The sequence below is a fragment of the Anolis carolinensis genome, chromosome 4 (assembly GCF_035594765.1).
Source record: "Anolis carolinensis isolate JA03-04 chromosome 4, rAnoCar3.1.pri, whole genome shotgun sequence".
NCBI classification, from domain to species: Eukaryota; Metazoa; Chordata; class Lepidosauria; order Squamata; family Dactyloidae; genus Anolis; species Anolis carolinensis.
In genome coordinates this window covers 136,503,339-136,530,532 of record NC_085844.1, presented here as the reverse complement: position 1 = coordinate 136,530,532, position 27,194 = coordinate 136,503,339, and the positions used below count along the sequence as shown (strand labels likewise).

The 27,194-nt window shown below is 39.1% G+C and overlaps 1 long non-coding RNA gene across 3 annotated transcripts; it reads left to right on the top strand.

The window, feature by feature from the left end:
* Positions 1–933: 933 nt before the first annotated feature.
* Positions 934–26,875, top strand: LOC103278615 (uncharacterized). 3 transcript variants are annotated; one of them, XR_010005266.1, is made up of 3 exons: positions 934–8,556; positions 13,343–15,514; positions 22,482–26,875. It is a non-coding gene; the product is annotated as an uncharacterized LOC103278615 (long non-coding RNA). The 3 variants fall into 3 exon arrangements; XR_010005265.1 differs by lacking the exon at positions 934–8,556 and having other exon boundaries at positions 8,563–15,514; XR_010005267.1 differs by lacking the exon at positions 934–8,556 and having other exon boundaries at positions 8,563–15,514; positions 16,733–26,875.
* Positions 26,876–27,194: the final 319 nt, after the last annotated feature.

Genomic DNA, 27,194 nt, shown 5'->3' with positions numbered 1-27,194 from the left:
CCCCTTCCACACTGCCCTATATCCCAGGATCTGATTCCAGATTATCTGCTTTGAACTGAATTACATGAATCTCCACTGCCAGATAATCTGGGATAAACAGATATTCTGGGATCAGATCCTGGGATATAGGGCAGTGTAAAACCAACCTAAGAATCTTATTCTTTGTACTATGTATGTTAATATACACATTTTACATTATTTAATAGACGTCTTTTATGGGATTATGTTTTCACAGTGGGGTACCCTGCCTTGAACCCTGAGGAGAGGCAAGCAAATAATTTTAAAATGATTATTAATATAATAATAATAATTTAAAATTGTAATAACAATATAATATAATATTATAATATTATTTGTTTATTTATATCCTGCTTTATCTCTCCATACGGAGACTCATTAAAACATTACAACTTAAACTGTACAAATATACAATAATAAAACAGTATTATCATTATATATAATTATATATTATCAGTTGTATTATGTTTAATATATTATTATATCACAATCTATATATATAAAAGAGTGATGGCATCACGGCAGCGGACAAAACAACAAAAGTAAACACCCCACAACCTCGAAAATTGACATCACAACCCCTCATCCATGCCTCTAGGTTGATACAACAAAAAGAAAAGAAAAATAAAGTCCTAATTAGAGGGAGAGGAATAATTGTTTTTATCCAATTACTGCCAGTTAGAAGGCTAAGCTCCGCTCATTTGGTCTCCTAGCAACCCACTCAGCCCAGGGGACCCTTTACCTTAACTACCACCAATTCCTCAATACTTTATTTCCCATACCACCATACTTCGCCACAGCAACACGTGGCTGGGCACAGCTAGTATTATTATATATTAATACATGGTATTATTATATTGTGTTATATATATATATATATATATATATATATATATATATATATATATATTACTAGCTGTGCCCGGCCATGCGTTGCTGTGGCTTATGGGAATCCTTTGTTGGCCAGGTGGAATAGCAGTGAATAGCCTTGCGGCCTCAAAGCTTGGCCATTTTCTTCTTATGGGAATCCTTGTTTGGTGAGCTGGAATGCAACAGAATAGGCTTGTTGCTTGGTAGCCTGGGTATTTGCGTTCTAGGGGAATGGTTTTTTGGGCTGCTAGAATTGCAATGAATAGCCTCACTACTTCAAAGCCTGGCTGCTTGCTACCTATCGGAATCTTTGGTTGGTCAGCTTCAATAGTACAGAGTAGTATCACTACTTTAAAGCCTGGCCGCCTTCTACCAAGTTTAATCCTTCATTGGTCTGATTGAATTGCACTGAATAGCCTTGCAGCTTCAATGCCTGGCTGTGTTATACCTAGGGGAATTCCTGTTTGGCGAGTTGGAGTAGCACCCTCAATCAATGAGCCGCTTTGAAGCCTGGCTACTTCCTTTGTAGGGGAATCTTTGTTTGGCCAGCTTGAATTGCACTGAATAGTCTTGCAGCTTAAAAGCCTGGCTGCTTTCTACATAGGGCATCCTTTGTTGGCCAGGTTGAATGGGATGGAGTAGCCTCGTGGCTTCAAAGCCTAGGGGCCTTCTATCTAGAGGAAATCTTAGTTAGCCAGGTTGAATAGCACTGAATAGCTTTGCTGCTTGCAAGCCTGGCTGCTTTCTACCTTGTGGAATCCTTGGTTGGCCAGTTTGAATAGCAAGTATGAATGCTGTGATTAGTCACCTTGATTAGCATTTAATGGCCTTGTAGCTTCAAAGCCGGACTGCTTCCTCCCTGGGGGAATCTTTTGTTGAGAGGTTTTAGCTGGCCCTGATAGTTTCCTGTCTGGAATTTCCAATTTCCCTGTTTTCAGAGTGTTGCTCTTTATTTACTGTCCTGATTTTAGAGATTATATTGTTCTGTATTATTATACCACAGTAATTATTATATCTTATATTTATAATCTTATATTATCTGCTTAGAACTTGATTATATGAGGCACGTTCTACACAGCTGTATAAAATCCACACTGAACTGGATTATATGGCAGTGTGAACTCAAGACAATCCAGTTAAAAGCTGATACTGTGGATTATGTGCCTTGGCATTCTGGGTTATATAGGTGTGTGGTAGGGGCTTAAGTCTACACTGCCATATAATCCAGTTCAAATCAGATAATCTGTATTTTATAGGCAGTGTGGATGAGACCTAAGTGCACTTTGCCCGGGCGCCATTTTGGCTGAGGGGGTTGCTAGGACACGAAGGGCAGCAGGGGGCCTAAAGGCAGCAGGGTCTACCTTTCTGACTGGCAGCCAGGGGGAGAAAGGCTCTTCCTCATCCTCTGTAATTTTGACTATTTTTCTAGGTTTTTTTGATGACTATGTCTTTTCTTGGCCAAGTTTGGTGTGATTTGGTTCAGTGGTGTTGTTGTTTACTCCATGGGAAAAACACGCATTACATTTGTATATATATAGATTAGCATAGCACAATATTAGTATTATATATTATTATATTGTACTATACCACTATACTATATTATTAGCAATATTACAGTATATGTAATTTATAATATACAATTATTATATTATTATATTGCGCTATTTTATTATACCACAATATATATAATACATTACTAGTATATTATACTATTAGTATTATATATTATTACATTGTTCTATACCACTATACTACAATATTGTTAGTAATATTATATGTAATATATAATATACAATTATTATACTATAATATATTATTATATTGTAATATTTTATTATACCACAATATATATATGCTACCAGTATATTATACTACAGTATTAGTATTATATATTATTATATTGTACTTTACCACTATACTGCAATATTATTAGTAATATTATATGTAATATATAATATACAATTATTATATTATGATATATTATTATATTGTACTATTTTATTATACTATCTATATATATAAAAGACTGATGGCATCACGGCGATGCACAAAACAGCAAATCTACAGGTCCCCCAACCTCCAAATTTGACCACACAACCCATCATCCACGGCTCCAGTAAGATACAACACATTTATATGACAAACACAATCACAGGGCACAAACGGCCAAAAACTGCAACAGGCGATGTGCGCCTGCGCGCACCCCCCTCATCCCTTCCCGCGCGCGCACACACACCTCGCCTCAGAGCTGAAGGAAGGAAGGCAGGAAGGCAGATTCCTTGGTGGGCGCGGGATGGAGGAGGCCGCGCTGGGAGGTGCGGGCCTCACGTCGCTCTCTGCCCTCTCCCCCTCAATCTCCCCCCCCTCAGGGCCCATGGAGGGCCCCGGTCGTCGTTCAGGCCCCCTCCTCCCGCCCCTCTCCCCTCCCCTCAGCGCGAGGAAGGCCCCGCCGAGCCCCCGTCTCACCCTCTCTCCTCCTCCTCGGTTCTTCTCGGAGGTCTTCAAGCTCTTCAAGGTGAGAGGGGAAGATGGGGGCATGGCCCTCGAGCAGGCCTGGACCTCCCCTCGAGTTGTTTTGGGCGCCAACCCCCGCCCTTCCCGGCCTCAGGACCCTTCCTTTTCCCCCTCACCCGGTTAAACGGCTGACGGGGGGAAAAGTCAAGAGCCTCAGGCCAGGAAGGGTGGAAGTTGGCGCCCAAAACAAGTCAAGGAAAGGCCCCAGTTGGCCCAGGCTGAGCTTCCCCCTTTTCTGTTGTTGTTATTGTTGTTGTTGTTGTTCTCACCTACAAATTAGAACCCCTCCAATGCCTCAGAAGCCCCCTTTTTCCCCTCTCAAACCCTATCGCCTTCACCTTTCCCTTCCCTGTAATAATTATTAATATAATAATAACTGGTCATCAGTTAAGAATGTAATAATCACCAATAATAATACTAATTTATTATTATTATAATACTGATAATCATTCGAGAGCATAATAATTCATAATAATAGTCAGTTCTTATTATTATAACACTGACAATCATTCAACAATGTATTAACAAATCGTAATAATAGAAAATTATTATTATTATTATAGTGATAATCATTCACAAATTAATTATTATTATTATAACATTGATAATCATTCAACAATATAATAACTAATAATAAATAGTAAGTTATTATTTTTATCACAATGATAATCATTCAAGACTATAATAATAATTATTATTATAACAGAAGGCGCCTCATATAATCCACTTCTAAACAAATAATATCACATTATAAATATACACTAGAATCTCACTTATCCAACATAAACAAGCCGGCAGAACGTTGCATAAGTAAATATGTTGGATAATAAGAAGGGATTCAGGAAAACCAATTAGGTAATCGAATTAGGTAATCATTATACAAATTAAACACCAAAACATCATGTTATACAACAAATTTGACACAAAAAGTGGTTCCATGCGCAGTAATGCTATGTAGTAATTACTGTATTTACAAATTTACCACCAAAATATCACAATTCATTAAAAACACTCACTCCAAAAACATTGACTATTAAAAGGCAGACTCCATTGCATAATCCAGAACATTACATAAACGAATGTTGGATAAGTGAGATTCTACTGTAATATGAAATAATTACTTTGGTACAAGAATACACAACAATATCATCTCAGGACAGTAAATAAAGATCAACACTCTAAAAACACAGCTATTCCATCCAGGAAACAATCAGGGCCATCTAACACTTCCCACCAAAGGATTCCCCCCTTCACACAGGAAACCACCCACGCTTTGAACCTACAAGGCCATTCCGTACTCATCACTCTCTCATCTCAGCACAGTAAATAAACAATAACAGTCTGAAAACACACAGATTCCATCCAAGAAACAATCACACCCAGCGAACACCTCCCACCAAACGATTCTCCCCCCCAGGCATGGAAGCAGCCAGGCTTTGAAGGTACAAGGCCATTCCGTACTCATCACTCTCTCATCTCAGCACAGTAAATAAACAACAACAATCTGAAAACACACAAATTCCATCCAAGAAACAATCACACCCAGCTAACACCTCCCACCAAACGATTCTCCCCCCCAGGCATGGAAGCAGCCAGGCTTTGAAGGTATAAGGCCATTCCGTACTCATCACTCTCTCATCTCAGGACAGTAAATAAAGAGCAACACTCTGAAAACACTGGAATTCCATCCAGGAAACAATCAGGACCACCTAGCACCTCCCAACAAAGCATTCCCCCCCTCTAACACACGGAACCATCCTGGCTTTGAAACTACAAGGCCATTCCGTACTCTGGGGCCAATTTGCAATATATTAATATATATACTAATACAATACATTGTATATACATATAATACTACTAATAATATTATAATACACTACAATATAATACTAATAACAATACAATATAATTATATATATATCTATATCTATATATATCTACTAATATTGTGAAATAGTCGTATACTATTATATGTTATAGCGTAATATCCTATCATATGTCTTTAATATAATAAATGAATAAATAATACTGTATAATTTTTGTTGACGGTCACAACAAAAATAAAACCCAATGTAGATTAACCAACACCACTAAAAAAAAGCCACAGCAACGCGTGGCCGGGCACAGCTAGTCTATATATATAAAATGACAAAGTTGTTTGCGCAGTGACTATAACAACAAAACTAAACATCCCAGAAATACGAAATTTGGCAACACAATGCAAAAGGCTTGCCTCCAGGTTACAACAACACAACCACACCACAAAACCACAATCCAGACCCACAAAACTCACAACAACGCATCATGCGATAACTACACAACTAAACGCCCCAGAAATACAAAACTTGGCAACACAATGCAAAAGCCTTGCCTCCCAGTTGTAACAACACAACCACACCACAAAACCACACAGGACCCACAAAACTCACAACAACGCATCGTGACTATGACAACACAACTAAATGCCCTGTAAATACAAAACTTGGCAATACAACGCAAAAGCCTTGCCTCCTGGTTGTAACAACACAACCACACCACAAAACTACAATCCGGATCCACAAAACTCACAACAATGCATCGTGACTATAACAACACAACTAAACGTCCCAGAAATACGAAACTTGGCACACAACTAAACGCCCCAGAAATATAAAACTTGACAACACAACGCAAAAACCTTGCCTCCCGGTTGTAACAACACAACCACACCACAAAACCACAATCCGGACCCACAAAACTCACAACAATGCATTGTGACTATAACAACACAACTAAACGCCCCAGAAATACGAAACTTGGCACACAACTAAATGCCCCAGAAATACAAAACTTGACAACACAACACAAAAGCCTTTTCTCCCGATTGTAACAACACAACTACACCACAAAACCACAATCCGGACCCACAAAACTCACAACAACGCATCGTGACTATAACACAACAAAACGCTCCAGAAATACAAAATTTGACAACACAACGCAAAAGCCTTGCCTCCCAGTTGTAAGAACACAACCACAACACAAAACCACAATCTGGACCCACAAAACTCACAACAACGCATCATGACTATAACAACACAACTAAACGCCCCAGAAATACAAAACTTGGCAAAACAATGCAAAAGCCTTGCCTCCCGGTTGTAACAACACAACCACACCACAAAACCACACCGGACCCACAAAACTCACAACAACGCATCATGACTATAACAACACAACTAAACGCCCCAGAAATACGAAACTGGGCAACACAACACAAAAGCATTCCCTCCTGATTGTAACAACACAACCACACCACAAAACCACAATCCGGACCCACAAAACTCACAACAATGCATCGTGACTATAACAACACAACTAAACGCCCCAGAAATACAAAACTTGGCAAAACAATGCAAAAGCCTTGCCTCCCGGTTGTAACAACACAACCACACCACAAAACCACACCGGACCCACAAAACTCACAACAACGCATCATGACTATAACAACACAACTAAATGCCCCAGAAATACGAAACTGGGCAACACAACACAAAAGCATTCCCTCCCGATTGTAACAACACAACCACACCACAAAACCACAATCCGGACCCACAAAACTCACAACAATGCATCGTGACTATAACAACACAACTAAACGCCCCAGAAATACAAAACTTGGCACACAACTAAACGACCCAGAAATACAAAACTTCGCAACACAACACAAAAGCCTTGCCTCTCAGTTATAACAACACAACCACACCACAAAACCACAATCCAGACCCACAAAACTCACAACAACGCATTGTGACTATAACAAATACAACATTTGACAACACAACTCATCCACCTCCCCAATCCCTACATTCACACTTGGCCTCCAAAAAAACAATTACAATAATAACAATGACAACAACAACAACAATAAGAATCAACACCATCACAGGCAAGAAAGAGCCAGGCACTGAGGCTGAGAGGCCAGTCAGTACTACACTGGGCCTCCAAAAAACAATACAGTAGCATCTAACTTATCCAACCTTCATAATCACTACAACAACAATAATAATAAACACCTACACAGGCAAAACAAAAAAAGACTATTGTACCACAATAAAAATATAAACCGCACTCAGCAGAATCAGACATTACAATTAACAACAAACCAAAGACAACAGGGATCTCAAGCAATTATCAATCAACACAAAAATTGAAGAAGGTAACAGGCTTCAAATACTACTACTAATGTGAGTATAAAGAAGGGTGGAGGTCACAGCATCAATACAACATAATGTAGACTGACCAACACCACCAGACTAAGCCACAGCAACGCGTGGCCGGGCACAGCTAGTAATATATATAATACACTACCAGTATATTATACTACAGTAGAGTCTCACTTATCCAACACTCGCTTATCCAACATTCTGGATTTTCAAACACATTTTTGTAGTCAATGTTTTCAATATATCGTGATATTTTGGTGCTAAATTCGTAAATACAGTAATTACTACATAGCATTACTGTGTATTGAACTACTTTTTCTGTCAAATTTGTTGTATAACATGATGTTTTGGTGCTTAATTGTAAAATCATAACCTCATTTGATGTTTAATAGGCTTTTCCTTAATCCCTCTTTATTATCCAACATATTCGCTTATCCAACATTCTGCCGGCCTGTTTATGTTGGATAAGTGAGACTCTACTGTATTAGTATTATATATTGTTACATTGTTCTATACCACTATACTGCAATATTATTATATTACATTACAATATTATTTTACATTATTGTTATATGTGATACATTATTATTAGTAGTAGTAGTAGTAGTATTAATTATTATTATTATTAGGAAATCAGTCACTGAAGGGATTTTTTGTGGCTACACTGGTTCAAATGAGGATTGAGAGTGGGAAAGACACGTTCCCCAAAACTGCCTGGGACTTGGAGCTGCATTTCCCCCTGGTCACCACTACAGGCGCCGGACGCAGAGCGCCACAGCGCGGAAAAGGCTTGGCGTTGAGCTGTCCTCACGTGACTCCCGTGGCGCCTTCAGAAAGGGACGGAGGGCGCATGCGCTGCTTCAGTTCCCCCTCAGAGATGATCAAAGAAGGCGGAGTAAAGGCGAGCGTCACGTCAGAGGTGGGCTCTGCCCTTGTCAACAGTACAAAGGTAAAAGCCATGCAGGCCTAAGGAGATGTCCAATTAGGGCCCTTCCACACAGCCATATAACCCAGAATATTGACACAATAACCCATAATATTTGCTTTGAACTGGGTTATCTGAGTCCACATTGCCATATATCCCAGTTCAAAGCAGATAATATAGGATTTTCTTCAGCTGTGTGGAAGGGGCAATAGAGGAGGAGGAGGGGGAAGTAGGACCACCTAAGGTCCCTTCCACATAGCTGTATAAAATCCCACATTATCTGCTTTGAACTGGGATATATGGCAGTGTGGACACAGATAACCCAGTTCAAAGCTGATCTTGCGGGATTTTCTGCCTTGATATTCAAGGTTATATGGCTGCGTGGAAGGGTCCAAAACAGGGCTGCCATATAATCCGGTTTCTGATCTCAGAATCTCAGTTTTGAACTGGCTAATATGGCAGTGTGGACTCATATAATCCAGTTCAAAGCAGATACTCTGGGATCAGATACTGGATTATAAGGTGGTTTAGATTCAGCCTAAGTGATAAGGACACATACCTACATCGCGTCACCTGCAACATCACTTGGAGCACCTCAATATATACAAGAATAAGATATAGAAATAATAACATTGTAATGTAATATTACATTAATATTAAGGTAATGTTATATATAATACTAGCTGTGCCCGGCCATGCGTTGCTGTGGCGAAGTCTGGTGGTCTGGGAAATAAAGTATTGAGGAATTGGTGGTAGTTAAGGTCAAGGGTAAAGGTTTTCCCCAGACATTAAGTCCAGTCGTGTCTGACTCTGGAGGTTGGTGCTCATCTCCATTTCTAAACCGAAGAGCCGGCGTTGTCCGTAGACTCCTCCAAGGTCATGTGGGATGACTACATGGAGCGGTGTTACCTTCCCGCCGGAGCAGTACCTATTGATGCACTCACATTTGCATGTTTTCGAACTTCTGGGTTGGCAGAAGCTGGAGCTAACAGTGGGGGCTCTCTCCGCTCCCCCAATTCAAACCTGTGGCCTTTCGGTCCAGAAGTTCAGCAGCTCAGCGCTTTAACACGCTGCGCCATCAGGGGATATTGTTTCCTAAAGGTTGTGAATATACAATATTTCTGATTGGTTTTTTTGTTTATTTGTTGGAGGCAAGTATGAATGCTGCAATTAGGAAAAATGATTAGGATGTAATGGCCTTGCAGCTTTAAAGCCTGGCTGTTTCCTCCCTGAGTGAATTTTTTGTTGGGAGGTGTTCGCTGGCCCTGATTGTTTCCTGTCTGGAATTCCCTTGTTTTCAGAGTGGTGTTGTTTGCGATATTTTATGTGCTTCTACTGTCTGTGGCCCTGAGAAAACAGAGGATTTTCCAGACTTTGATGATGGGAATACTTTGTTGGGAGGTGTTAGCTGGCCCTGATTGTTTCCTGTCTGGAATTCCCTTGTTTTCAGAGTGGTGTTGTTTGCGATATTTTATGTGCTTCTACTGTCTGTGGCTTTGAGAAAACAGGATTTGCCAGACTTTGATGATGGGAATACTTTGTTGGGAGGTGTTAGCTGGCCCCGATTGTTTCCTCTGTGGAATTCCCCTGTTTATTTACTGTCCTGGTTTTAGAGATTATATTGTTCTGCATTATTCTATCCCAGTAATTATTTCATATTAAAGAAGAATCTCACTTATCCAACATTCGCTTATACAATGTTCTGGATTATCCAACGCAGTCTGCCTTTTCATAATCAATGTTTTTGTAGTCAGTGTTTTAAATTCATTGTGATATTTTAGTGGTAAATTTGTAAATACAGTACAGTAGAGTCTCACTTATCCAACATAAACGGGCCGGCAGAACGTTGGATAAGCGAATATGTTGGATAATGAGGAATTAAGGATAACCCTATTAAACATCAAATTAAGTTATGATTTTACAAATGAAGCACCAAAACATCATGTTAGACAACAAATTTGTCAGAAAAAGTAGTTCAGTACACAGTAATGCTATATAGTAATTACTGTATTTATGAATTTAGCACCAAAATATCACGATATATTGAAAGCATTGACTACAAAAATGTGTTGGATAATCCAGAATGTTGGATAAGCGAGTGTTGGATAAGTGAGACTCTACTGTAAATACTACATAGCATTACTGCGCATGGAACTACTTTTTCTGTCAAATTTGTTGTATAACATGATGTTTTGGTGCTTAATTTGTATAACGATTACCTAATTTGATGTTTAATTGGCTTTTCCTGAATCCCTTCTTATTATCCAACATATTCACTTATCCTGCCGGCCTGTTTACGTTGGATAAGTGAGACTCTACTGTATATTGATAATCTTAAATTATCTGCTTAGAACTGGATTATCTGAGGCCCCTTCTTCACAGCTGTATAAAATGCACACTGAAGTGGATTATATGGCAGTGTGGAGTCAAGATAATCCAGTTCAAAGCAGATAATATAAGATTATAAATGGGTTATATAGCTGTGTGGAAGGGCCTTGAGTTTACACTGCCATATAATCCAGTGCAAATTAGATAATCTGTGGAAGAAGTCTAAGTGAGGCCTAAATCTGCCTGTCCCCTAACTGAAACCTGGCTGTCCCTTGGTTGCTAGGCAACCGAGTGGGCAGAGATTAGCCCTCTAAACTGGCAGCAATTGGATAAAAAAAATTATTGCTCTCCCTCTAATTAGGACTTTATTTTTCTTTTCTTTTTGTTGTATCAACCTTGAGGCGTGGATGATGGGTTGTGTTGTCAAATTTTGAGGTTGGGGGGGCCTGTACTTTTGTTGTTTTGTGAATTGCCGTGATGCCATCACTCTTTTATATATATAGATTAACAATGTAATATATATTATATATACTACAACTTATGATATAGTACAATATATTATATAATACTAATAGGATAATATACTGGTGTATTGTATATATATTGTGGTATAATAATATAGGAGCCCCCAGTGGCACAGTGGGTTAAGTTGCTGAGCTGCTGAACTTGCTGACTGAAAAGTTGCCGGTTTAAATCTGGGGAGCAGGGTGAGCTCCCGATGTTAGCCCCAGCTTCTGCCAACCTAGCAGTTCTAAAACATGCAAATGTTAGTAGATCAATAGGTACCATTCTGGCGGGAAGGTAATGGCCCTCCATGTAGTCATGCCGGTCACATAAACTTGAAGGTGTCTATGGACAATGCCGGCTCTTCACTTTAGAAATGGAAATGAGTACAAACCCCCAGAACCAGACACAACTAGACTTAATGTCAAGGGAAAATCTTTACCTTTACTTATTATATATATATATAGTGGTATAATAATATAGGAGCCCCCGGTGGCACAGCGCGTTGAGCCGCTGAGCTGCTGACCTTGCTGACTGAAAGGTTGGCAGTTTGAATCCGGGGAACAAGGTGAGTTCCTGCTGTTAGCCCCAGCTTCTGCCAACTCAGCAGTTCGAAAATATGCAAATGGGAGTAGATCAATAGATACCGCTCTAATGGTAAGGTGACGGTGCTCCAAGCAATCATGCCGACCACATGACCTTGGAGGTGTCTAGGGAAAACACTGGCTCTTTGCCTTAGAAATAGAGATAAGCACCAACTCCCAGAGTGGGACATGACTAGACTTAATGTCAGGGGAAAACCTTTGCCTTTAGTTATAATAAAATACAATATAATATATAATAATAATAATAATAATAATTGTATATTACATGTAATATCCCTCAATATTACTAATAATATTGCAGTATAGTGTCTAAAATTCACATTATATGGCAGTGTGGACTCAAAGCAGTTATTGTGGATTATCTACCTTGATATTCTGGGTTATATGGCTGTGTGGAAGGGCCCTGAAACAAGATTGGGGGAGGGGGGAATTGCTAAAGACGAGTAGGGTAGAATGGAGAAAGACATTGTTCCAAGATGATTATGATGATATTTATATCCTACTTTTATCTCCCAGCCAAGACACAAAGCGACTCACAATGTTAAAAAAGAACAATTTTATTTCAAATCCATAAATGCACAGATATTAAAATAGAATTAAACAAACATACCCAGCTTACATAAGAACTTTCATCTTTAAAAGCCTGTCTGAATAGAAACGTTTTTAGTTGCGTATAGTTATCAAGCATGCAAGTTATCAGAATTAACCTGTTTATTCAGAAAGACCTTTAAATATTAATGTGTTTAAGATTGAATCGGAGTGGTGTGGTTTTAAACTTTGAATGTGTTTTGATGGATTTTAACTGAATGTTTTAGTGCTGTTTGTGTTTAATTCTGTTTCAAAGTTTGTATATTTGTATATTTTAAATTCTATCCTAATGCTTTTAAGTCAAGCCACTTTGAGTCCCCTTGGGGAGATAAAGTGGGGTATAAATAAATATAATAATAATAATAAAGTCTTGCTGAAGAAGAAGCATTCTTTGCACCAAACCACATCCTACCAGATGAGTAGCAGTGTCATCCCAGGAGCCATCCTTCCAAAATTGACCTGAAACCTGTTGAAAACAACACCAGAACTAATTTATGCTTTCCATGTTTCACTTCCCTCCCTGCTTTGGTTGGCTTAGTGATTTTCTATTGTCATTTCACTGTGGTCTTGGTTCAAGCAAAGTTGAAGAACTCTAAGGATGAAGAAGGTATTGGTGTTTTCTGCCCTTGAAAATGTGTTCAGTAACAGGCCGGTCATTATATGAGTTTACTTATTCAATGAGAGCTTGCTGTACATACATTTTTGGACCACTGCTATCCAAAACATGAAACAGTAGACCATGTCTACAAAATCTTATCCCATAATCTATGTGTTCATCTTTACAGAACCACAAGGCTCTTTGTAGTATGACATTTTTGAAGCAAGTGCAGTCACAGTCCACATTGCCTGTTGTCGGATGAGTTGTTCTGGCGATGTATGTCTGCACCAAAAAAATAAGTTGAAGATGTGAGTACTGTTTATAACACTCATATCTGTGGAAAAGGTTTTTCTCCAGTTGTATGGTTTCACAAACCTCCAAATGTAGCTGTTGACAAAAGTATTGACAAAAAGTAATTGTGTATATACCACTGACATCAAGTTTTCCACAAACGTTTCTAGAAGTTGGATGCCTTTCTTCATCCTTAATGTCTTATTGCCTTATATGAAAACTGAGGTGCTGCAGCAGGTGTTGTCTGCCTGCCTGTTATATTTTTAAGCATTGTGCTTCATGAAAGTTTTGCTGCCCAGAAAACTTGTGATCTTGTGAAACAGAAGTGGATGACATCACACAGACACACACATGCAGTTATTCTTAAATTCACAGGAAGCCACAGCCACCTTTGGTGAGTTTTCATTTTTTTTATGTTGTGAGTTGAAGAGAATTCCAGTGTTGGGCTATCTAATATTTAATTACACTACGTAACAAAAATTGAAAAAAATATGTTCTTGTTTTGAAAGTGTTATTTCCTGTTTAATTGTGTGGTACTTGCTTTGAAAGTAGTTGTTATACTCTAGAAACTTCGTTTCTGTGGTTGCCACAAACTATGTTGAATTGGTTGAAACTCAATGAGATATTCATTGAAAAACACTAGCAAAATGTGCTGCAGGACGTCTCGCACAAGTTTTTTCAGTTTAATAAATGTTTGCCATGTTTTTATGATAGAACCAATTAGGAAATGACATTTATAATCCAGGAACAATAATCGTGTTACATAGTGTTATTTCAATCTTGGTGTCTGATTTTTTTTAAGTACATGTTGCTCTATCTTTATTTCAATTATTTGAAACAGTAGGAACATTTGTTCCAGGAGGCAATGTTCTCAAAGAGTATAAAGATGAATCTTCAGTAACCAATAACATGAACAGGTTAAGGTGGTTTAAATCCTGGTAAGGCCTGGTTCAACCACAGAAAGAAGCAGGGGAAAATGAAGGTGATGCAGAATACTGATCTAGGTCACTAATGCAAGAGGTTGGTACTGAAAGAAAATATTTGCGACACTGTCTTGTGGAGAGGGATAGATATTCATACCAAATATTTGAGCCTTAACATGCACATTTCAACAGTATGCACCCTAGCCATTCCAAGGGGAAAGTCATATTTCTACATTCTGTAGAGAATGATTTTATTTCAAACAACACATAATTGTTCAGAAGAACCACTTTGACCTAAACAAGAAGAGACCAAACACAAACCAAAGTATTAAACCTGACTTTTTCATGTGGATCCTACAAGACCGTATCCTGCTATTTTCAGTATAGGCTTAGATTTGATTGGAATTTTGTGCACTTTCAGTTAGCAAAGACATGTATTTCTTTATTTGGAGATATGGGTTCTTCTTGAAAAATTATTATTTAGCATTTAAACTTTAAATATGAGCTCAACGTTATACCGTAAATGTATGCCATAGTGAGTACAAGTGTTATGACTGCTCCAGCTAATAAGATTTCCAGTCTACCTCCTAATAAAGAATTTGTGATCCATATGTACTGTACATTAAAACTATGAGCTGCTGCTTTCCTTTAAAATATGAGAAGTTTCATGATATTTTAAAAAAATCAAAATTACAGCCATGAGGCCTTGCAGGTAGTGATATGTATTGCTTTGTAACTGCTCAAAGTTTTGGGCTCTTCACTGTAAACATTTAAATGACCCATAACCAGCAAATATATTGTTTTCAGTTTGTTCTGTTTGTAATAGGCTAAAGTGAGAGAGTATCACCAAGGAAGGAGGGGCTATTTAAGCCAAGCAGCTGTCATAATAACAAGTGTGGTCCAAACTCCATTATACTATAATCAGATCGAACGAATGAAATAAGAAATGGAAGTGTGATTATCTCCTGCAGATCCAAAGCTAGTAGACAGAAAATGGTGACAGTATCTGCACATCCCTTGCATCTGGAGAAGACCAGGAAACTCTGCTGTGTCTACAAATCATGGATCATGGTCAAATTCACCTTCTCAGATCATCCTTAACAAGATTGAGACAGTCACATGAAGTCTTCCGCCAAAATTTAAAGGTGGGAAGAGAAAGCATGCATGGAGAATGGGGGGGGGGGGGGGGGAGGGAGGAACTTACACATGTCTTGAAATGTATCAGTAAAAACAGCTGGCTACAGAAACACTGGTTTTTAATATAACAAACTTTTGAAATGGTTACTATCTATGACAGAAATACCAAGGAATAAATTATGGAAAGCAGTTGTTGAATCAGTCAACAGCTCATAGGAATCTTCTGCTTCAGAATTTGGAATCCAAAAAATATTTTTGTGAAGTAATCTTCTAGTCTGGTTGCTACAGGGAGGTTAATTTTGACTTTGGAAAGAACATACCTGCCTGCTTAACAATAGATCAGAGGATTTACTGTTGAACCTAAAAACAGGTTTGCACCACTTTTGATCAGATAAGTTGAATACAATATAACAGCCATATAAGAGAGCTCACCAGAATAAACCTTATGTTTTTGCTTACTTCTGGATTCTGAAAATGACTGTGTGTATGTGAGAGAGAGGGTGGACGGGGGGGGGGGGGGGGGGGAGAGAGAGAGAAAGAGAGAGAAAGAGTTGTTGAAAATGCAAAAATATTTGAGTGTTAAAAGAGTTAAAATTATCTTGTAGCAGTGATAGGGTCAATGAATGTTACAGTCATCTAAAATCTTGTGTCTAATCCACCTATAATAACCTCTCATAGGCCCCTTCCACACAGCTGAATAAAATCCCACATTATTTGCTTTGTACTGGAATATATGACAGTGTGGACTCAAATAACCCAGTTCAAAGCAGATATTGTGGGATTTTCTTCCTTGATATTCTGGGTTATATGACTGTGTGGAAGAACCCTTAGACTGATGTTCTTAGGGATCATTGCATCTCTTTTGTCCACTTTCTTTTTGCCACTTTCATTGCTGCAAAAGAAAAGCTAACTAATGCCACATCTACACTATAGAATTAATGCAGTTTGGCAATTCACAGTTTATTATGAACTGTGTAATTTTTTCCAGTGCGATTAAAAATGGAAAACCTCTAAACCTGCACAGATAGCTCTCTTGCTAAGTTATATAGATAGGTTATATAGAAGGTTATATATATAGAAGGAAAGAACGACATAACCAAGAGGGAAAAAAATTGAATTGTCCAAACCTGTAATGACAATGTCATATCAGGGAGGTTAAATTTCAAGTGAAGTGTAGCTTGCAAGGCATACTATAAAATAAAAAGGGCTTTTTCTATTATGTCTAGAACAAGACAAAGAACAAAGAGAGGCAGGTCGGCTACTTGGAGAAACATTGACAGGCGACTGAAAGAAGTGGCAGTTTCTATTTTACCTTAGTGATCTCCAGGAAGGTTAATTTGAGCTTGGAAAAGTTTTTAAAAGAAAAGAGCTTGCATCCCAGGACATAAATCCAACTCTGTTCTCAGTCAAGGTATACCCACCGAATCAATTACTAAATATTAATTGATACTTATGTAGATCCCACTGAATCAGTCTGCTCTGGCTGGAACTAATAATTGGATTTAGGCTCAGGATAGGATAGGAGATAGCTAGAGAAGATCAAGCTACATCCAATTAGTAGTTATATCCTGGGATGCTGAAAGGACCTGAAGACTTTATAGTTATTCTGAAGTAGGAATAAATACCAAGTTCAACTTTCCAATGGTGATATAAAGGTAAATCAGAATTGGACTAAAACAGGTTCGTTTGCAGAATTATGGCTTTTGTAGGGCACAATGTCTAAAGCCATGAGACATCAATGAGAGGGATGATACCTATGGGAAAAGTTTGTTCAGAGCCCTGTTTTGAGATGCTTTTTTGAGTGTGGTGCTGGAGACCTTTGCCTGGACAATAGGCCTTTAATAACAGTGAGTTGATAAGTGGTGTCTCTGTCAGCATTCTTTCAGGGAGACTGCAAATACGGGTAAAGACTGGTTTTAGAGTTTGGTGAGCCTGGTACTCACAGGGCACAAAGCTGAAATGATTCTCAGTGACTTTACATCCTCTGGATGCGGTGATCTAGATAGTTGATAAAAGTTTGTGACTTTTCCAAAGTTCTCCAGACTATTAAGCTACTAGGTTATTTTAATTAGCTAGGTTGAAAGTATGTTATGCACATCCATTTCTAACTTGATGTCTCTCCCACTAGAGAAAAATTGTCAGAATATGGCTTTACCTCAAGGTGACATTTCTAAACACTACGTATAAGCACTTTGGTTACTATAAACACTATAAACCTCAGTAAAAAAACAAAAAAGCTTTATACTGATGGGGGAAGAATGCTATTAATCCTAAAGCCGTCTCTGAATAAAAATGTGGAGGGCCACCTGCAATATGACAAGAGAACAAAAGCTGTAAAGACTGGTGAGTTTCCTCATGATTTGGAGAAAGAAGACTTCTTTCCAGCCAGTATGTCAAGATCAACACTGGCGTCATAATAACATGTTTTAGTCATTTGCTTCAGAGTCTTCACTCTGTTTTAAGCAGCCTTTTTAAACCTAGTTCCTTGTCTAGATAGAGCTACATGTTGTCATAAATGGGGACTAGCTGTACACCACAGCACTGAGGTAGCAGGAAGGCAATTTTAAGCAGGAAAATGGGATAAGAAAGAAGAGATGAAAACTATTACTGTGTCAAGGTCCCAGTATGAACTAGTCCTGTCAATAATGCTGTTGCTTTTGGGGGGGGGGGGGGGGGAGAACAGAGTGAGAGAACATACATAAAGAATGTGATTCAAAAGTGTACTTTTTTATCTACCAGTAATCTAAATTGACCCCCAGAAAGAAATCTGCTCTTGAGAGCTCTCAGAAAAAGTGGTTGGTGTTTCCCATACTAGAAATATTCCCATTCACAGAAGCATATTTGGCTTGCCTCTGTTTGGCTTGCCCAGAGGTGGGTCAGCCATAACTACTTCAATCTTTGGCTTGACCTCTCTTTTTCTTCCTAGTTGCTTCATGAAATAGGAAGGGAAGATATTTCCCTTTTCTCAGGTACTTATCACACCAGTCTGTTGTTTTAGGTCATTCTGCCTGAAAACCACTTCTGTACTTGAAAAAGTGCAGAATGGCAATGCACTCTTTCAGGCCCTCACTAAATGTGTACTTCATCAGCATTTCCATGTTTACTTTGTTACATCTGAAATACAAGAATACCATTTACATCTCCTTGTTTCCTCTGCTTCCTGCCCCAAGTTGCATGTATTATTCAAAACAAAACAATAAAAAGGCTGTCATTGCACCTTTGTCAAATTATATCATGGTACTATTATAACTGCCCTTCCCTCATTTCTCACCCAGATCAGGAAGATTAATACATACCATACCACTTTCACCATTTTTTCCATACTTTTTCTCCTTGCACACTTCTGTTTTTGTATATAACACCTTGAACTTTTTATATTCACTCTTAACTGGCTTTTTAAACTTTTCCTGAACCCTGTGGTTTCTCTGGACATTAATCTTTAATAGGATTACATCAGAATTGCAATATCGCACTGCTCCTCTTATTTTAAAAAAGTACATTAAAATACTGTTTTAAAAAAACACTCCAGAGGATGGAGATCACACATACAGCAGTCCTTTTGAGAATTCTTGGGAATCCCAGTATCTTCCCAGTCCAACCACTAGAAGTAGTTGGGATTTCCTGCTGGGGATCCCCAGGAGGAACAATGCAAGCATCCCCATATTTGCTTCCAAAATTGCAACGAAGCAGAATGAGATATTCATGTCCAAAGTGTACTAAACCATAGCAAGATTCTTTCCAAGTGGGAACAGGAACAGATTCCAAATGAGCCAGTAGTCTTTCATCACAGTACAGCACTGGGAGAGCCACAACATTGTGTGTTAAGGTCTGGACTAAAACAGTGCAATTGCAGAATAACAAGTGTGTGATATGCTCCAGATTCTGACGAATGCACGTCTGCTATACTTGGCATAACCAGAAATGAGCACAACTCTGCCCTGCCAATTCCTAGACCAGTGACCTGATAGAAAGAAGAGACCAAGGCCCCATCTACACTGCAACAGACAAGAGTTCTTTCTCCCACCCTGGATTTTCCACAGATATATAAACCCCACTTGCCTAGTTTCCAACAGACCTCACAACCTCTGAGGATGCCTGCCATAGATGTGGGCGAAACATCAGGAGAGAATACTTCTGGAACATGGCCATACAGCCTGGAAAACATACAACAACCCTGTGATCCCGGCCATGAAAGCCTTCGACAACACGTGGAAACCTAAGGGTTTCTGACCAAATAGAATTGAAACAGTGAGATGCTTACAATGCTTTCTGTGTATGAATAATTTAAGCAAAGACCAAGGGAAGCAAAGGCAAGTCACAAGGTGTACTAAGAGTTGAAAAAAAGTGAAACAAAAGAAAAATACATTGACTGTAGATTGGATTAGCAGAGTTCCATAGAAAACACAAGGGGGTGATTTGAAGTGTATAATGTCAATGGTAATTGATGTGAGCCAAAAGAAAAGCAGTATGCACCAAATGGTCTATTTAAAAATCAATTTGAAACAGTTATTACATACAAGTAAAGTGAAGAGGGCATATACAGTTTGCCTTGCAGGAATCAAATACATATCCTCTAGGTCAGTGGTTCTCAACCTGTTGGCTGTGGCTCAGCAGTGGGCCACGAGAACAAAAATCTGGTCCGCAAACCTCCTTCCTCTTTATTTATTTATTTTTATTAATTTTACTTCCGCTTCTTTCCACAGAGCTGACCATTGCATTGGCTAGACCACATCAGCTCAAGATCATTAAATATGGTTTTCTGTGGGCAAGCAGATGGTGACGACTGGATACCATATGTTCTGTATCAGAAACTAGAGCTGATGTGGTCTATCCAATGCAATTTTCTGAATCAGCACTCCAAAAAACCAAACCGAATCGAAAGATGACCAAAAACTGATTTGTAACCCTTTTTGGTACTAATGTTGGAGAGTGGTCCCTGGTCAAAGTGGTCCCTGGTCAAAAAAGGTTGGGAACCACTGCTCTAGGTCCACAATTTCTTTCCTGTGTTTCAAAGATTGCTAAAGAAGCCTATCTAGTTTCCTCAGCAATAGTATACGTTTTCCTGAACTCTGTGGGGCGAGATGTATGGATGCTCCAAATGGAGCATACTGTTTAGTTATAGTAGCACATGCTCTTTGAAAAGTTGGCTTGCCATTGTTTTCCCTAAGATTGTTTGAAGCACCTGAGAGGGACCCATCCCATGACCAACCATCTCCTGCTATCAGAGTCGGCCCTAGGTATTTTTCAAGTGTAGGCGAACAGAAGTTTGGCACACCCCCCCCCCCCCCAAACCAATCACTGAAAAATAAAAGCGTTGGGTAAGCGAAAATGTTTGATAATAAGGAGGGATTAAGGAAAAGCCTATTAAACATCAAATTACATTAAGATTTTACAAATTAAGCACTCAAACATCATGTTTTACAACAAATCAACAGAAAAAGTAGTTCAATACCTTGCGGAGGCAGGCCGCAGGAGACAGGAGTTGCCTCAATGGCTCCCCCAACAAGATGGCGCCACAGGCAACTGCTTAGTTGGCTTGGTGGTTGAACCGCCTCTGCCTGCTATTCAACTTTAGGTCTCCGTTCCTGTAAGTGCAATTATTATCTCAGCTATGTGGATGCCATTGTTCTGTTACCTGACCCCATATGTCTGGATGCTATATGTAAATGTGACAATTATGTCATCCTTTCCTGTTTTGCTGAGGTCTGTAGATACTGCGGGTCAAACACAAGCATTACAGTACCAGTGATGACAATCTGTATATATCTGCTTTACATATAGTTGTGGTAACTCCACTTAGGGACCAATTATTTCACTCAACGACTGCCCTGATACTTGAATAATATTTCCATGTCTTCTTCCTGAAAAGATTAGAATTAACCATACAGGAATTTGCATTCTACCTTTTCTCTTGCAAATTTGGCATTTGACCTCAATGTTAACATCATTTTTAAAAGATTCACAGACAGCCAGACACACACGCCTTTCAATTGTGCATATCACTAATATTTGTCAGGTGCTGTGGACCGTAGACCGTGGGAACATATAACAAATGCGTAGTCTGCAAACAGCTCTTTGTTGGCTGGAAATTATTGTCACTGTGGGACAGAAGTGGACAATAATCAGCCTCATTGTTAGTCACATTTGGTGAGCAGATGTGTAGTTTGTTGGGCTACTCACATGTTCTACAAGTTTCTGAAACAAACGTGGACTAATTTTGTCATCTTGTGCAGAATTGTACTTATATGTTTTGAGACTATTGAGCAGATCGCTAACTACATACAGACGGACAGACACACACACATCATATAGCTCTCCTGTGTTTTCCATAAGAAATACTGAGCATAAGACGGCGCATTGTTGCTGCAGTGGTGGTGGAGGTAGACTCTATTTTGGGGAAAATATTATTAGGGTTTAACCAATTTTATCTGTGATCTCCCTCAGGTACCATTCCAGGAGTAAGGCGGCATATTAATTAATAAAAATAATTAATAGCATTAAGAGGAAGTACTTGGCCAACTAGTTTACATGCTTTATTCTGCTGTGTGGAAGGGGCCTATATCCTCTGGAATTCCTTAACAGTTAAATTCATGTCAAACTGCATAAATTCTACAATGTAGATGCACCGTATGATTTCCCCACTATAGAGCCACTTTCAATCTCAAATAGCAACCCAAGGTCAACATATAATTTTCTTCTGTTTTTATCTCTCCCTAATTAATTTCAAAGTGCTTCAAGAGTCCAGGGGAATGCAATTATAATACATTTAAATTGTAAGTGTGCGTGTCTAATGTAAACAGCAAGCAATCTTGTGACAGCTTAGACTGATCACTATATTATCACATAATAACTGTCTTTAAGGTTTCCCAAAGCTTTTCATCATTTTTGCCTACAGCTGTCTAAAAAGACTTCACCTTCTGTCTAGAATATTTAACTGTTCTTATTTCAGTGTCACAATAATATTAATTTTTGTAGCCTCTCACCTGATGATGACTTCTGAAGAACAAGAAAACTCATAGACTATGTGATATTTTGGAGACCATAATAAATATATTATCCAGCTATGATTTTTATTTTTACATATGGAGTTCTTTTTCAAAAATATTTCCCTTGTGACATTTGCAAATCAACATATCCATACAATAACATTGTTTATTAATGATTTCATTGATCAAATGATATTCTGTGAAGGTTTGCATTAAGACCACATTCTCCCCAGCCAACAATTCACCGGGCAAAATTAAGCTCCTGCTCCAGAACGTTTCTTTATTCAGCAGAAGATGGATTGATTAAGTGAAGGTTACTAAAAAGTCACAAACTGCACACTTCACATTTCCAGGATGAGAACAAAGGACAAAGTTTCCCTTGTGAAATAGAACCAGACGGACTCAGAAGTGGGAAAATGTTGCTGGATTTTTACTGGTGCAAATATGAACTGAGCTAGAATACCTTCAGCTGCAGCTGGACTACAGTAAAATGCTAGATGATTTATCTCCATGGCTGGAAGGAATGCATTTGTGGCTGTCTCTTCTGGGCCTGAAATGGCAAGTGCATCTTCTTGACATTCCTGGGCTGGATGCTCCTGGCAAATGAATCCAGGGCTGTTACCACAGCCACTGATCCTGGCCTTTAGAAGCCAAGAGAAAAAGCTACTGCAATCATACCATCAGTAGCAATGCTGCAGTGCTCTTACAGGCTACAGCTGACTTTCCAAGCCTCTGAACAGGAGGAGAGGCAGCAACTGAGAATGCAGTGGCATTCAGTGCTGACTGGGAAAAGAGCTGTCGCTGCCAAATCGCCCAGACTTAACAGGCTAGAGGAATTAATTGTGCCCTTGGTACTAGTCCATGAAAGGAGAATTGTAGAAAGTGCCTAACATTCATTTACTATATGTTAGGACCAAATGGAAGCACAGGGATGAATGTACCTTGCATTTGGATTTGTTCTCAGCAAATCTGATTTTTTCTTCTCTAAAGTGAACATGCCAGAGGAGCAATTGGACTGCCCCGCTATTATAGTTCATCACATCAAGCAATCTTTCTGAATGACAAAAGCAATAACAGGTTCAGTCTCTACAAAAGGGAAAGCTTTCCAATCCTCAAAGAGGAGGCATCTATCATCATAGGGGCCACCTGCCAGGCCTGTAAGAGACGTGCTTTCCAGCCCTCACATAAGGAACATCCCATATTTTAAAAAGAGACACCTGGCAACCCTAACCGAGGGATTTATGGAACGCCTTGTCTTGCTTTTCTCCTTTGAGGGACACGTAAAGCTTTTTGAAATTAGTGGCTTCATCCTCTGTAACATCCTAATGGATTCCCACTTGTGCCTGGCTTCCCTAACCTTTTTTGAGTTCAAGTTGAGAGTTGTGCCAACAATGAGTCAGACTTTTGGGGGATGTTTAGAATCGGTTTTCTTCTGCCTGCATTAATAAAAAAAATCCCTTCCATAAAGTTGGCACAAGTGACCTCTAGTGGCACTTTCTGATATCACTGTATTTTCCCTAATTTTAGGTTGCTTACTAAAAAACTTAACATCTGAGCAGCTCATCCAGGCAAGTGTTTTGGGCCAATTCACATTGCACCATTTAATGTTTCCTGACATTTCTTGTTGCTTCCGTACCTAAATACCCTACTAATTAAAAACAAGAACTTTAATCATTGGTAAAAGGAAAAAGTTTTCCCCTGACATTGTCTAGTCATGTCCGACTCTGGGGGTTGATGATTATCTCCATTTCTAAGTGTTGTCCTTAGACACCTCCAAGGTCATGTGGCCGGCATGACTGCATAGAGTGCAGTTACATTTCCGCTGGAGCAGTATCTATTGATCTACTCACATTTGTATCTTTTCAAACTGTTAGGTTGGCAGAAGCTGGGGCTAACATCGGGAGCTCACACCATTCCCTGGATTCGAACCACAGACCTTTTGGTCAGCAAGTTCAGCAGCTCAGCGGTTTAACCTGCTGTGCCATCCGGGGCTCCAACTTTAATCATAAAGAGGCAAATTTTTGTTTGATTGTATTATTACCCATACATGGATGCTCAGCTTGTAATATGGGTTGAAATGTCTGCTGTGGATGCATCCAGCACCCCCTCAAAATCCCCAGATGTGTTCCTGTTGCAATCATCTGTTTCTCTCTCAGCATTTTAAAATTATGTTTTAATTTTAAAAAATGTTCTAGATAGGTAGCATTTTAAAAATGTAAAGTGCAATGGAGCTATTACTTTGTCTGTTTCCTCAGAATGGCTTCAGCCCCTTCCATATTCAATATTGTGGGGTGGGTCACTGCTCTGTCTCTTAACCTGATACCTCTTCATTTATGCTGGGGAGAAATATCCCATTCTGGTAACCTGAATGGAATTAAATTGTAGTAGTTCCTATGGAAGTGAAAATAGGGAGGGCAAATATTTCGTGGCATGCATGTCAATACATTCAAGCCACAAAATAATGATTGTGATTCTTCTCCCTGCCACCATGGCAAATTGTTTCACCAAAGTCCAAAATCATTAAGCTGCCCCAAACTAAAAGTAGAAATAAATAAATGTCACTTTCAAAGTTCTGTTCCTAAACTTTACTGGGGGTTAACAGTAGTTGGAAATTTTCAGATGGAAATATGGTCTTATTTTTCCTTTTTATTTTTACTGTAAATAATCATTGTCCCAAATACACATTATGGGTTGAATTGCAATACTAAAAATTACCTTTCAAAAATTTAAATCCAGATTATAAAAAAAAACATATGTACAATATTTTGGGAAAAAAAGTGCATCGTAACTTGCTTTTTGAAAACGTATGTATGTAAAATAAGATGTAAAATGTTGGGTGAAGCATCTATTAAATACAATCCCAGTGAGGTCAGTATTTCTGCACTCTTTCATTACCTGCATTGAATACTGCACCTTTACCCAATGTCTTCACAATAGATCTGTGGTTCCCAACCCTTTTTTGACCAGGGACCACTTGATCAGGGACCACTTTGACCAGTGACTACTCTTCAACATTAGTACCAAAAAGGTTACAAAGCAGTTTTTGGTCAACTTTAGATTTGGTTTGGTTATTTGGGGTGCTGAGTCAGAAAATTGCATTGGATAATTGCTCTAGTTTCTGATACAGAACATATGCCATCTAGTAGTCGCCATCTGCTCACCCACAGAAAACCATATTTAATCATCTAGAGCTGATGTGGTCTATCCAATGCAATTTTCTGAATCAGCATCCAAAATAATCCCAGCTGCCTAAAAACAAAGACACCAAGGCAATCCCACTTCCAGGCACCACATGGAATGGCTCAGGGGGAGGGAGGGGGAGGAGAAGCAGCAGTCAGGAGACTTGTTGTTGTGCCTTTCATGGGTAGTCAGCCTCTCCCTTCCTGACATCCAGTTGCCTTGACACTATAAGAAGGTTTCCTGAGGCCAGTTGCTCTTGTTGCAACTGTGTAGGAATGATGAGGCTGCGGACCATATTTTAGTTCTTGGGGACCACTGGTGGTCCATGGATCACAGGTTGGGAACCACTGGAATAGATCAAAATTCATCTAAATGCTTGATTATCGTTGATGTGAATTGCAGCTTCCTTTCCCCACAAGAGAAAATAAATCATCCATGTACTGCACAAGGTGTCAGCAAAAGCACTGATGACATGAACTGAGCAAGGAGTTAGAACTGATTTTCCAAAAATAAGGACTGTCCGCATCCTACAGATAAACGTTCTTACCACACATGGGGTCAGAATTTGTGAAAGTTGATTTTTTTTTCTGTGTGAGAAGCGACTTAAGAAAATGCGAGTTACTTCTGGTGTGAGAGAATTGGCTGTCTGCAAGGACGTTGCCCAGGGGACGCCTGAATGTTTTTTGATGTTTTTACCATCTTTGGGGGAGGTTCCCACATGGAGCTGGAGCTGATAGAGCTCATCTGAATGTGCTGGGGGGACAGATGGGAAAACTGAGGGCCCTTCCAGACGGGTCCTAAATCTCAGGATGTGACACCAGGTTTTCTGTTTATCCCAGATTATCTGGCAGTGTGGACTCATATAATCCAGTTTAAAGCAGAAAACCTCGGATCCGATCTTGGGCTATTGGGCCTTTCGGGAAGGGTCATAGTCACAGATCAAGTTAGCCTTTAGTCTAATATGAAAATATCATCAGCTTCTTGCAACCAGTGATTATATGATTTGATTGCAACTATTTCTTGAGTCAAGAAATGCTACTAATGGTGGTTTCAGGAGACGCTGCAGATCCACCCTGGGCCACAAGTTAACAGTTCTTCTTCTTATTATCTAAATCTGATTTTGTTGTATCTTCCTGTATTTATTCATTTCTATGTTTGAATAGTTACTATTAGTATAAATAAAATAGCATGAATAAGTATTGACATAGAGCTTCTTGTTGTCTTCGTTGCATGGGAATGCTAACTGTTGACACACAGACTTCAGCCCCCATATCACATGTTTCTGAATAGTTCTGAAATCAAACCAGTTTGAAAGAATGTTGGGCATTGATTGTGCTAGTGCTGAGCATGCTCAACCCACTTGGATAGATCTACCATCCACAGAATCCTTGCAAGCTGGATCCATTCCGAAATGATTTTGGAAAACACAGCCTTATTAGCAACAGCCTAAGACAGTGGGATGGGCACTCTGCAAATTGTAATAAAGAGTTCTCCTTGATTCATGTTTTCTCAAAAAACATAA